Genomic DNA, 13170 nt, shown 5'->3' with positions numbered 1-13170 from the left:
GAAAAGAGGAGAAGAAAATACCACTTTTGGAACATTTATTTAACAGCCATCATCAGTAGTTTTAAACAATTGGATGCTTTTTTTTTCTTCTTCTTTTTAATACAACATGCAAAGAAGGAACATGTAATGCAGGGGTGGGCAATTAATTTTTACAAGGGGCCACATGAGAAACCTGAATTGTGTCAGAGGGCCACACCAACAGTAACTTGAACTTAATTCTGCTCAACTGTCTTCCATTGTAAAATGCACTTAATTACATAATGTGTATCATTCAGTTCATGAATACCTGGAGCTTCTTAATAATGAGGAGAACTGTTGTATGTTCAAAACTTAACATTTAATCACTGAAACGCAGCTGCAGGTTACAGGAGGAGCGAAAAACAGAGGACACGTGGTCTGAAACATCTTACAGGTGTGAAACACACGAAATCCAGTCAAGTCACCTGTATAAACACACAATGACACTTCCTTTCTGTTAGCTTCACAATAAAAGCATCTGACTAGTTTAACCAGGCCTTTTCAGAATAAAATAAATCTATGGCAACTGAATTATTACCATTACTTCTTACATGACAACTGTCAACATTATAATTGTAAATATTGTAAATAAAACAATTCTGCTCAACTTTTTTCCATTGTAAAATGCACTTACTTATATATTTTGAATAGCTGGTACTGGTAACTGGGAGAATAAAATTATTCTGTAACTATTTATATTAGGCTATGTGAAATTGTGGTGTCGAGGTCAAATACAGAAATACAACAATACAACAAACAATAACTTGCAATGTTTTCGACCTCGTTTCACCTCTTCAGTGAGAATAATCCAGTCTGTTCTGGGCTTGAACAAGGGCATTGAAATCTGGCTGAATGTCTGAGGTGGCTATGCGAAGGACAGCTGAGAGGTGGTCATCAGTGATAGAGGATCTGTGTTTGGATTTGTTGAACTTCATCACTGAGAATGTCTGTTCACATACGAATGTAGATACAAAGAGGACTAGAATCCTCTGAGCATGCCTCCTCAGGTGTGGAAAGCGCTCCTTTTTGAGGGAGGAGTAAAAGTCCAGCAGTGAGACTGACCTGACGTGCTCTGCCAGAAGTGTGTCAGACTGCAGGTCAATGAGTTCCATCTGAACATCACTTGGTGCATTATCCACATTGCAGTTGAAGGGAGAAGAAACCATGTGCATTTCATTCTCAAGAGTTTTGAAATCTTGAAATCGCCTTGAAAACTCTCCGTGCAGAGCTTCTAACATGGTTGAGTACTAGTGGAGGTGATCGGCTGATCTTGTGGCTTCCTTTAGTGTTGGCAAGTGGGTCAGAATGTTGTCCTTCACTTGGCTTGAGAGAAGCTGCAACTTTCTCATGAAAGCCTTCACTGCACTGTACATCTCATGCACAAAAGTGCCCTTGCACTGCAGTTTGACATTTAGTTCGTTCATTAGTGCAGTCACATCCACGGCGAATCCGACGTCTGCCACCCAGTCTTCATCTGAAAGCTCTGGGATGTCATGTCCTTTCTTCACACAGAAATCCTGAATCTGGTCTCTCAGGTCCCAGACACTTTTCAGTACTTTGCCCAAGCTGAGCCACTTGACAGTGCAGTGATAGCTTATGACACCATGTTCTCATTTTCCTCCAGAAGTGCAACAAATTGTCTGTGATTTAATGCTCTTGCTCTGATGAAGTTAACTATTTTAGTTACAGCATCAACAACATGGTTCATTTTTAACACTGTCTTACAGAACACTTCCTGATGTATAATACAATGCAAAAATGTCAATTTCTGCACAGGGTTAATTTCTGTCACTTTATCCTGCATTCTCTTTAATAGGCCAACATTTTTCCCTGTCAGATTTGGACAACCGTCTGTTGTCACACCTGCCAGCTTTTCCCATTTCAGTCCTAATTTGTCCAAACATGCATTTACCTCTGTGAACAAGTCATTACCAGTGGTTGTCCCTTTCATTGACTGCATGGCTGCTCCGTGATTTGAAAGTCCGCAGTTATCCCACGTAAGAAGACGAGTAGCTGGGCAGTGTCACGTACATCGCAGCTCTCATCCAAAGCCAGAGAAAAACAGTCAAAGTCGGCTGCTCTGTTCTTCAGCTGAAGCTCCAAGTTTCCAGCGATGTCCTCAACCCACCTGTTACAGTGCGTTGGGAGAGTGACACGTTCTCAAACGCGCCCTTTTTCTCCGGGCATATCAATGAAACAGAGTCCAATAAGCACTGCTTAACAAACTCTCCGCGGAAAACGCCTTACTTTTTCTGGCGATTTTGTGAGAAATTACATAACTTGTCCTGACGGCTGCATCTCTGGGGGTGTGAAGTTTGGTAAAAAGTCCTTGTTGGGCTTGCAGTTTTGCTAGCAACGCAGCAGACTCCCTTGCGCGCTCTTCATCAGACAGATTTCTGTATTTATCCTCATGCTTGGTCGTGTAGTGGCGATTCAAATTATTATCTTTAAACACAGCAACTTCTGTACCACAAATTAAGCACACAGCTTTACCTTTAATTTCTGTAAAGAAATATTTGGCAGTCCACGTCTTATTGAAAACACGGCATTCGTTATCAACTTTTCTTTTCTTAGTGTGAGCTGACATCTCGAGGGTGACCTGGCTAGCATCACATATCACTGTTCACCTTCACTGACAGCTCACATACGGAAAGAACGTGAACATAACGGTTTTCAAAATAAAAGCAGCACAGTTGTGCAGTTTTATACCATACTGTGCAACATTCCTGCAAAGAAAGAACAACTTCATGAAACAAGCAGGTGGCCAGAAAAAATTACGTAGTACACCATTAAGTCTTTGACATATTGTGCCTTAATTACCACAATACACATTGTGGATTTAACAAAGCCAAGGCCTACCTCTTCTCAAACAAATAGCCAGAGTCCACAGAAAGAGTCCATATTTAGGCTCAACGCCACTCGTGATCGGAGGGGTCCTGTATCAGGGTGAGGACTCGTGGGTTCACACTGAGAGGAGTTGGAGATGTTTGGAGTTTGGAGTTTTTATTCTCTACTTTGGTTCCTTTTTCTGGATTTATCGAGAAAAAGCACCTGTAGAATAAAAGCATATTAAAGCATATTAAGCATTTTCTTCTTGTAATTCCTTGCACAAAATCTGAGTCTTTTGCTCTGGGAAGACTGCTTGTCTCACTGTTAGTACTTTTTCCATCATTACTTTGATAGTTTGAGAGCTAAAATGTATGTATGTATGTTCGTGTGAGCTGCGCGACGCCATGAAGGTCAATGTGAAAAGTTGAGGTGGGTGCTACTCAGTAATATTAACGGGTAAAAACAACGAATCATGTAAAAAACCTTTCCAGACTTTGGATTTTGATTGGATAGAGTTTAGTAATGAATGTAAAAGGCATATTTCGTTTGGTTAAGTTTCAGAACTACAAAACCTTCGTTCCTGGAGGAACAATATTTGAATGGACCTTCACCAAAGGGTTACGGCCAGGAACTCAGAGCCAGACTCCAGGTCCCAGATTCCCAGGTCAGAGAAATGACCAAGCCATGTTTGTTCACCGTTGAAGAAAGTCCAGAGTTGAAGCCAGCTCAGATGGATAGTGGATGTTAAAACAGTAGTAGCTCCCAAACATGAGGCACAATGCAGGGATGAAGGAGGAGATGTTTGTGTTGGTAAGGTTCCGATCCAGACTCAGCATGTACCTTGTTGAGGAATAGCAGGACTGTCAGCTAAAAGATATGCCTGATACATCTGATGATGCTCTGACAAAGTTTGACAAATGTTTTTGAAGTTTTTCAGGTGTCTGGCACATCTTTTAAAATAACTGTGCTTGCTCTCAAAGCTAAGCGTCCATAACCTAATCAATGGACCAAATTTCAAGAACAGTGCTGAACAATGGCGCAAATAGTGGTGCTTGGGTTTTAGTTGATTTTCAGGAAACAACATCTTTCTCAACTCCAAATATTCCTGGATCAAAATGTCAAGATATGCTATCTGGGGCAAGGAAATGTTCTGAGCACAAATAAGATCCACAATGTCTTTTAGCTGGAGAGCTAACTGCCATACTTCATCCTCATGGTTTTGCACTTTGTCACCAATCAAAACTGGTAGCAATCTCAAAAGGTTCCAGTTTTGAATGGCTTGCCCTGATAACTTGGCTTTGTCAGGGTTCACAGCACATGGCTTTGTCTGTGCTTCGGATCCCTTGTACTTAAACTGTTTGACGCGCCTGTTTAAGAGTAAGTATGTGAACCATTTTTTCTTTTTTATAAAGTTCTTCAGGTACAGTGCTAGATCATATGACAAGACTCCTTCAAAAGGGTCATGACCTAAGCAAGGCGGGAGACCAGGCTGGGAAACGTGAAAAGACTCAAGGGCATTAAAGATAGAGTTTACCTTTATTCCTCTGACGCTTTGGAGGTTTTCAGCCTGGAGATCAGCAACAGCCATGTCATACCTCTCTGGGGTGCATGGAGGACCACAGGCATTTGGATCAGCCTCAAACTCAGTTCTTGTGATTTCACAGTACCTGCAAAAATATTGAGAATAGCTGAAATTCTCGGTAAACCCACCTAGGCAATGAGAACCCAAGTTATCCCCAGCAATGCAGTAAATATCACCTTTTACTGTTTCTCCATCTACATTTATTCCATCTGTCTCCAAGGATTTCGAATCTGCCAACAACTCTGAGAAAACTTTGGCTATTCCAAAACGCTTAAGGTCACTCTCAATACACAACAAGACTAAAAACATATTATCAGTATTTGAACGCAAATGAATGGGTAAATTTGCGAATGAAAGATAGACTGCAAGAACTTTGTGTGTCTTTTTAGCAGAACCAAGGGGATTCACAATTTCAAATGAATCTTGGTACAAAATCAGTTTGAGGCTCTCAGGGTTTTCATTAAAGAACTGGTGAAATTTAAAATTTTGTCCATCATATAAATCCCTCAAAACCTCTCCATCTGGATCTCCAAACTGTTGTGACCGTGCATTCCTCCCTAAATGTGACTGTAAAAAGTTCTTTACAGTTTCTGATACTGGTATATAGTAGGCATATTTTTGTGTCATGTTTTCATCCATCCCCAATGCCACTTTTTGGGGTTCTGTGTATTTAAACATTTTTGTGAATGTCTGATTTCTGGAGTATGTTGACCTTAATGGTCCCTGATGACAGGCAGAGAACAAATCTGACTCTTTAATGCAGTCACAGATTTTAGCGACTGCTTCATCTGATAGGCTCATATCATTTTTTAATAAAGAACTTACTTTAGTTATTGTGTAGTCTTGACCTAACTCGTGCACATTTTGCATTTCCTCAACAATAGTTTGTATAGTAGAGGCAGGAATAAGCAGCTGACCTTGCAGTTTAAGGTAAAAGAGGCACATGTTTCTAAGATAAGACTGACTATCATTCTCTGGCATATCACTGGCTGCACTAGTTGTTGGCATGGCTTCATGCGTGTCTTCTGAATCATCTGTAATGTTAGTGGCACTGGTAATGACATCTGGGGGCTGAGGGCGAGTTTCTCTGTACACGTTATTAATACTTTCAGGGCAGCATACTTTATGCTTCCTACACATGTGAGAAGTAAATGATGACTTTTTTGTAAATACGTGCTTACAACCACTTACTACACACGACACAGACCTGCCCTCTCCAATACGATCATTTAAGTGAGACACTAGCTCTCTCACTGTGTGAAAATGGCTGGCACATAATGAAACTGCACATTTTAAATCCGCAACAACAGCTATAGCAGCTTGCGGTGCAGGTGCATTGTGCACACGATAAAAATGGAGTAAGTGGTAAATGTTTGACTACAAGTTGGCGCCAGCACATTTGAAAAGACAACGGGGCTCATTCCTATGCACTCTGCAATGTAGTACATAGCCCTTTAATGTATCCAATTTCTTTTTACAAAAGACGCAAGTGATGATTTTTAGGATTTTAAGTGTGTGCCTGTGTTTTTCAGCTGAACTAAGTTATCACGAATTGATCTAGCTAGCATCTAATGGTCTTAAATATCAACTAGAGCTAACGTTAGCTTACATCATGCGCTTTCACAGCCATTTTCGTTTTTTCTCGAAAAAAAGAGGAAGCTTACCGTGCAAACTTTCTATTCCCTCCACAAAACGTGCGTTAAAATCGTAGATTTGTCCTGAAAACTTTTAAAATGACAGTGGTCCGAAGATTACGCTCTGCTCCGCTCCTGTGTTCTCTCCAGCAAGCGCCGCTGCCGCTCTGGTCGCTCGTTACTGACGTCAGCTGCAGCCGTTTCTCCCGCTCCTTCCGCCCTCACTGCTACGTTCACACCGAGATCGCGCCGCCCAGCTCTCGCCGCGTCCACCGCGTCTACCTGCCGCCGGACTCCGCGGTAGACAGTAGCGGTACCGCTGGAATTTGAAAAGGGAGAAACTATGACAATGTCTAGCTAGTTCCCTCTGGTACACACACACACACACACACACACACACACACACACAAGACTACCTAATAAAGAACACAGTAGCGAGCAAAAAAAAAAAAAAAAAGCCGGGGAATACGTTCTGGGAGCTAGGCTACAACAACAAGCCGCTGTTGAAAGTGTTTTTATTTTTGTGGTCAGGCAGACGGATATTGTAGGTTTGTCGAGCGCAAACAGCCACGATCAGTCGGTCCTCCATGCCAGCCACCGCCACCGCGCGAATCCACCGCAAAAGTTGAACATTTTCAACAGTTTCAAGTTGAACATTTCGCGCCGCCTGGTTTAGACCACCGCGCCGCTCAACGGGGCTGGCCGGGCGACGCGGGACTCGCCGCGCGATTTGTATTGACTTTCAATGTAAACTCGCCGCAACGAGCCGCGCGGCGCGATCTCAGTGTGAACACATCAGAGACCAGCTTCAGCTGCGCACTTTGAAATTCAAAATTAGGCGGACTCAGTGTGTACAATGAGAGAGAAGTACAAGTCTGCAGTTAGAGGAGGTTGTTTAGCCTGTGGTAAATGCTTAAATTATTAATATTATTTTATTAATAATATTTATCAATAGCTGCGAGGTGAGGAGGTAAACAAAAAATCTTCCAAACAAATTATTATAGTTGTAGCCTATATTTTTGTATATGAATAGGCCTATAGGGAACCTCTCAGGTACAATTATTTTTTTTTTTCACGTGAAAACATTTTTATTACCTCAGTTTGCATTGTTTCATCAATCATGTTAAAAGTACAGCGTAAACTTGTAAAGTGACTTACCTTTTTTTGTATTTTTCAAAACAAACTGACTAAAACTATAGTTTTTACAATATTTGCATGTCAAATTAACAAAATTGTTTTGTTATCAGTATTACAGTGTTTCTCAGTTTTTGTTACTAATATTTGTAGTTTTCACAAATAAATTTGATTCTAATCACATGTTGTTGTTGTAAATAAAACAAAAACATTCTGTTCAATAGTTTATAAAAGTGCACTGTAATTTATACAAGAAATCTATGTTTTTGGGTTTACAATAATTTTCTGTAGTGATTTTACATAGTTTTTATGTAAATTTCACAGTCATTTCTTACAGTGTGGACGTCTTCACCTTTCTCCTTCCTGTCTTGAGAAATTTAAGTATTTAACAGACACTGAACTCATCAAATTTGTACTATAGGGAAAAAATGTCTAAAAATCACTTCTATGGTAATCTTCAACGTATTTACCATTAACTGACGATGACACTCTCCAATGACAATGTATAATCCTGTATTTTCCAGCCTCAGTGTTGTCAGTCTTCCTGGATCATCATCTGGACTGTAACTATAGCTCAGAGATGTGGGAACTTCAGTCTCGAGGAGTCATAGCTTTTATTTACTGACAAACAGCCTAAAGTGAACAAACATTACACTGCTAACTGCTAACTAATGAGCTAACTCTCTGCTCCGGTCGCCAGCCTCAACACTCTCTCTCTCTCTCTCTCTCTCTCTCTCTTTCTCTTTCTCTCCTGCTACGCACACAACCTACGCACTGAAAGGAGCTGCTCTCCCTCTCTAAAAATATTCCACCTCAAACTTCTCAAACTTACTGTAGATCTTGCACAATGATGATAAATTTGTGTAATTTGCTCGTTTTTTCACCACTGCTGCCTCTTAAGGTTCAATGCACAGGTTTAGTTTCCAAACACGTCTGCTAATGCCCATGATGCATGCAATATCAAACCTGTTGTCAGCACAGTAGAAGCTAAGCAAAGGAGCAGCTTGCCTAGCACTCTTTGGCTGTAGCTAATCATCAGTCAAAGATCCTGGGATTGTCCTCAATGCGCATGTGCAAAACTCCAAATTAAGCTTCTCTCCTCTGCGCCTGCCAAGCTCTAGCCTTTGTGAAGGGACATGGTCACAATCACGAAAATGTCAAAAACAATAGGTACAACAGCTGGACAGCTAGCCTGCTGTGTTTGAGGGAAACCCATAGAAAAGCCAGGAATCCAAGGTTCAAGAATGCAGAGATTTTTATTTAGTTTTCATCTCTTTGTGGATTTCCTTTTTAATGTGTGTAGTTTATGCTCTGCAAAAGAGAACAAAATTAGTGATATCAAATCAAATCTAAACAGGAAATTGTGTGCCATGAAGGTAAATTGAATATTAAATGACACAACAAAGAAAGAACAAAGGAAGAAGGAAGTATATATGATCTCTTATCTTGGTGAAGTGGTTGTATCTAAGGAGGGTTGTTCCTTTCCAGACTGGAGTGCTTGAGTTATCCCCCATGCCTCAGGTGTGATCATGTGATTACTGGATCAGGACAACACTTAACTAGAACTTATCCATCAAACGTCAATGTGACTATGCAATAAATAAGGATTTAATGATGAAGCCTGCAAAAGGCAGCAAGGCCCTCGGGCACCATTGTTACCCTTCTAGAATTGGCTGCCTTTGGGTAAATTCATTATGTTGTCAGTCTCAGTGTTTCTTGCTCGAGCAGGGTGTGCGGCTGCTGTGGCTGCTTATCTGCAGAAATCACCTAATGGCTGGGTTAACCACTTCAAAAGAAGTTCAACAGGTTGTCACAACAGTTGTGTCTGAGTAATGACTCATTTCAGCCATAAAATTAAGCTGAACTTGCAAATTGCAATGGTCTGTATTTATTATCCTGTACGTTCATACATGCATTTTACATTTTCAGTAAAAGCTCAAATATGTGACCAATGCCAAAAGTGAGCAGAAACAGAACAGGGGAAAAAACAAGGCAGTGTTCTGAACTTTCAAAGATAGTTTTCATCTGCACGGTTTCATGGGACAAACATCAACTTGATTCATTTAAGGTTTGGGTTTCACTACTGTTTACTAGACTCTTAGAACCATACAGTGGTACGGTGGCATATTTGTGTACAAAGACATTAATCAGGTAATGACATGCAGGCTGCATGGTAATTACCTGATTACCTGCCAGAAGCAGCAGGAAATAAACAGAGGACAGAGAAGGAAGTGACAGAAAACTGGAAATGGGGCCATTGCAATATATTTTATGTTTTGTAGTCTTATGATTACAGAATAATTAAGACAAACATGAGAGTAAATACAGTAAATACGGTAAATACAGGAGCTTATGGTGACTGAAGGTTGGACAAGAAGTAAAGTCCTGCAGCATTTTACCTAAGCACATTGTCTTGATGTTATTTCAATAGGGTCTTTGAACCAAGGCAAACACAGACCATTGTTCGCGAGAAGAGGACAGTATGAACGGCAGAGTGTGCCGGTAAGATGGAGCTCTGCACAACTGTGTGGTTTACCTTCTATTGTTCATGTGCACAAAGAAAACTGCTTAATGGCCTGAATGCTGCTAAATGGTATTTCCTTCAGTAAATGTGACTCTTTGGAACTATAACCATTTCAAAAAACGTATTGTTCATAGCTTTTGATAAACAAAGGCAAAATGATTTGTTAAAAGAAGAAGGTGAGACAATATCACTGAAACGCTCCAGAGGAGTCAGACTGAAGTTGAAGTTGATGCTTTCTCTTACTGTTCTCCCACCTTCCAGAAACCCAGAGTGGTTCCCGACCCTCCGAATCACCCTCCTCCTCCTCGTCCTTCTCCTAAAGTGACACCAAAACCTGTGAAGCTTACATGCTCTCACCTTACACAAAGCTGTTTACCCAGGTCTGGCTGCTGTGGACCACAAACCACGTGCCACTGCCACTTCTTCAATGCGATCTGCTTCTGCCGGAGGACAAACTGAGAAAACAAGAAGAAATCACAAATGGCTGTGGCCCAAGCAGATTTTGAATATTTGGGCGCTTGTTTTGCATTTAATTGCTAATGAAATGTGGTTTTCATGAATACAAAATTAAATAATGTGCCAGTCAGGCCACAAACCTGAAGATTTTGTATTTAGACCAAGAGCCTGGAGGCTACAATGAAGCAAGTTGAACATTTCAGCCCTTATCTGTGATTAAACAGAGTGGAGGAGACCAACAAGCAGCATTAATTAACAAACATGTGGAAATGCACAGTGGATTCTTCCCAAATGGTGTTGTCTAAAGTGACCACTACATGTTTATTATTGTTCACCCTTTCACCAAATAAGTTAATGTTCTCCTATGATCAAGCTAATGTTCACTTTTTATAGCTGTTGTTGGTTGTTGGCTGTAGCAGACACTACACCTTTGATTCTGAAATTAATCCGTCCTCAGCTGTATGTTTGTCCCACATAGTGGACAAATTAGTCTGCCAAATTGATATTGTGTTGGTCATTATCATATTTGCAGTAGGCAACGTTTAGGTTATTAAATTAATTACTGATTGTAAAATAACCATCACAACATACATATAATGAAGCTATTTTACACATAAGTAGCCTCTAATGTTGATTCTACATGGAATATACAACATACAACAGACGTCTAAGATAAAAAATTTAATTCAGAGATATTTCAGATCTAACCACAAAATTTAATGGGTTCTTTAGATAGACAAATAATAAACAAACTGTCTGTCTGTGCTTGGATAATATTACACTTCAAAGAATGGCCATTTGATCCTCTGGCTTTTATTTGAAATATTTACCTGTACTTCTGTGCCACCTGAATACCTTTCTACATTCTTCAATTCAACAAGTAAAATAAAAAAAAAAAGGAATTTACAAACCACAAAATTGGAAAAATTTTCCAATTTAATGTTCTTGTTTTTCTTAATTTTCACTAAAAAAAAAAAAAAAAAGACAAAAAACATGAAAATACCGTGTTTTTTTTCCCCCCGTTTTTCTGTTTCTGGTTAAAAATAAAAAAATCGAACTGCCTGTACATACAGTGACCCTTTACTCCTTCTTTTATGTTTATTGGCAGTTGTTCGCGACCTTGTTGGTAGGAATGTCCAGTTAAAGTGTGATACCTTCCTGATATATACACACATACTGCAGCCCCTGCAGTTTCTCATCTTGCACACAGTATTTCTTACAATAGACCCTGTGGCATACAGAAGCCACAAGCTACATAAAATATATCCAAAACTGCATTATTTCTTCTATTTATTTATTCAGTTCTCGTCTTACCAACTGCCTGATTTGCCACGCTGCAGGGATGATGTACTTTTGTAGATCAACCCGTGAGCACAGTCTTTTCTTCCAAATTGACCAACCAACTACTGGCATCAATAATCAAGCAACATTTTAAAAGAAGTGCTGCAGTGATAAAAGACATGGCATATATACTGCCCATAAAAGTCATTAAAAACAAGCAAAAGCAAAAAAAAAGAAGAGTGGTACTTAAAAATTTTAAAGAATTATTGGTAAGTTTCATAAAACAATAATGTGTTAGGCCCTGATTTAAATAAGCTGACTGTTTCAGCAGATCTCAGGTATTCGGGAACATTTGTTCCACAGGTGAACCACAGCATGGATCTAAAAGCTGCTTCAACTTACTTGGTGGGCATCAGTCCATAGACAGCAGGAGTTTCTCTCAGCTAGAACGGACATGCACCTGTAGGAAGGTCCTGGATAGGTTTAATCCATTATTATTCTGTCATTTCCCTTTCATGGAGTGTGATCAGTGAAGAGGTTGTCTGCATTCAAACATCAAGAAAATCCAATCCTGAAAATAATTTTGCACAAATATAATCGGGATTACTGGGTGTTGCTGGGTATCTGTGCTGTAAAATTCAGTATGTTCAGATCACACTGCCACATTCATTTCACACATGTTTGTTTGATGTTGCCTCCCCTCATATTAAGGGGGAAACCACAAAATGCCCGGAAGAAAGTTTATCTGTATTCATGAAGGAGTGAGGGCAGGTTGGAGCAAGAGATGGACAGATGGATCAGTGCAGCATCAGCAGCAAAGCAGGCGTTGTGCTGGACGGCTCTGATGAAGCAGGAGGTGTTGCTTGAAGGCAAAGCTCTTGATTTACCGGTCGATCTTAATTCCAACCTTTGCCTATGGTCATGAGGGTGGCTGGGCTCAACCTTAGAGACAGGGTAAGGAGCTCTGACATCCAAAGGAAGTTTTGTCAAAAGAAGCCTGGGGTGGTTTGGGCATTTGGTTAGGATGCTTCCTGGGTGCATTCCATTGGAAATCTTCTGGGCATGTCAAAGTGGTAGAAGGCCTGGGGTAGACTAAGAGCACGCTGGAAAGATTACATATCTCATGCCTTGGGATCCCCCAGGAAGAGCCGGAAAACTTTACTGAGGAGAGGGATGTCTGGGCTGCCAGCTGCCACTGTGACCAGACCCTGGGCAGAACACGGATGAATGGATGGATGGATCTGCATTCATTTTTTTATCAAGTTACGTGTAGAAAAGCAATGTTTGACACATTCTTGAGGACCACTCATCCAAAAAGATTAACAGTTGATAATAAACTTTCTTAGGTCCTCAGCAATACACCCAGAAAGCTTTAAGTCAGTCAAATGAGCAGTTGTTGAGGAAATGGAAAAACCAAGAGACAGACATTGGTCTGTCCATTTAAAGTTATGAACTGGACACCAAATATAAGTCATAGTTTCAAATCAAATGGAAAGTTAAATCTCGTACATTTTCTGCTGCCTTTACATCATGATGTAATGCATTTTGGTGCTTTAATTTATAACGCATACATTTAAAGCCACTCAAGCAATGGCAAAGCTCGTCCTTGTTGTTATCCACTCAGTCTGAGGCAGAATTGTTATGGTAACACATGGTTGTCATGGTTCAGTTTCATCCCCAAGATGTTCTCTTGCTGAGGAAATGATGGGCTG

General features: G+C 40.3%; 1 pseudogene; it reads right to left on the bottom strand.

The window, feature by feature from the left end:
• Window positions 1–310: 310 nt before the first annotated feature.
• LOC139625608 (general transcription factor II-I repeat domain-containing protein 2-like) lies at window positions 311–6256 on the bottom strand (annotated as a pseudogene).
• Window positions 6257–13170: the final 6914 nt, after the last annotated feature.

The sequence above is a fragment of the Trachinotus anak genome, unplaced genomic scaffold, assembly GCF_046630095.1.
Source record: "Trachinotus anak isolate AG129_WGS33_773 ecotype Australia unplaced genomic scaffold, CSIRO_AGI_Tana_v1 ptg000009l, whole genome shotgun sequence".
NCBI classification, from domain to species: Eukaryota; Metazoa; Chordata; class Actinopteri; order Carangiformes; family Carangidae; genus Trachinotus; species Trachinotus anak.
The sequence above is the reverse complement of the archived record's forward strand: the minus strand, read 5'-3'. Positions and strand labels throughout refer to the sequence as shown.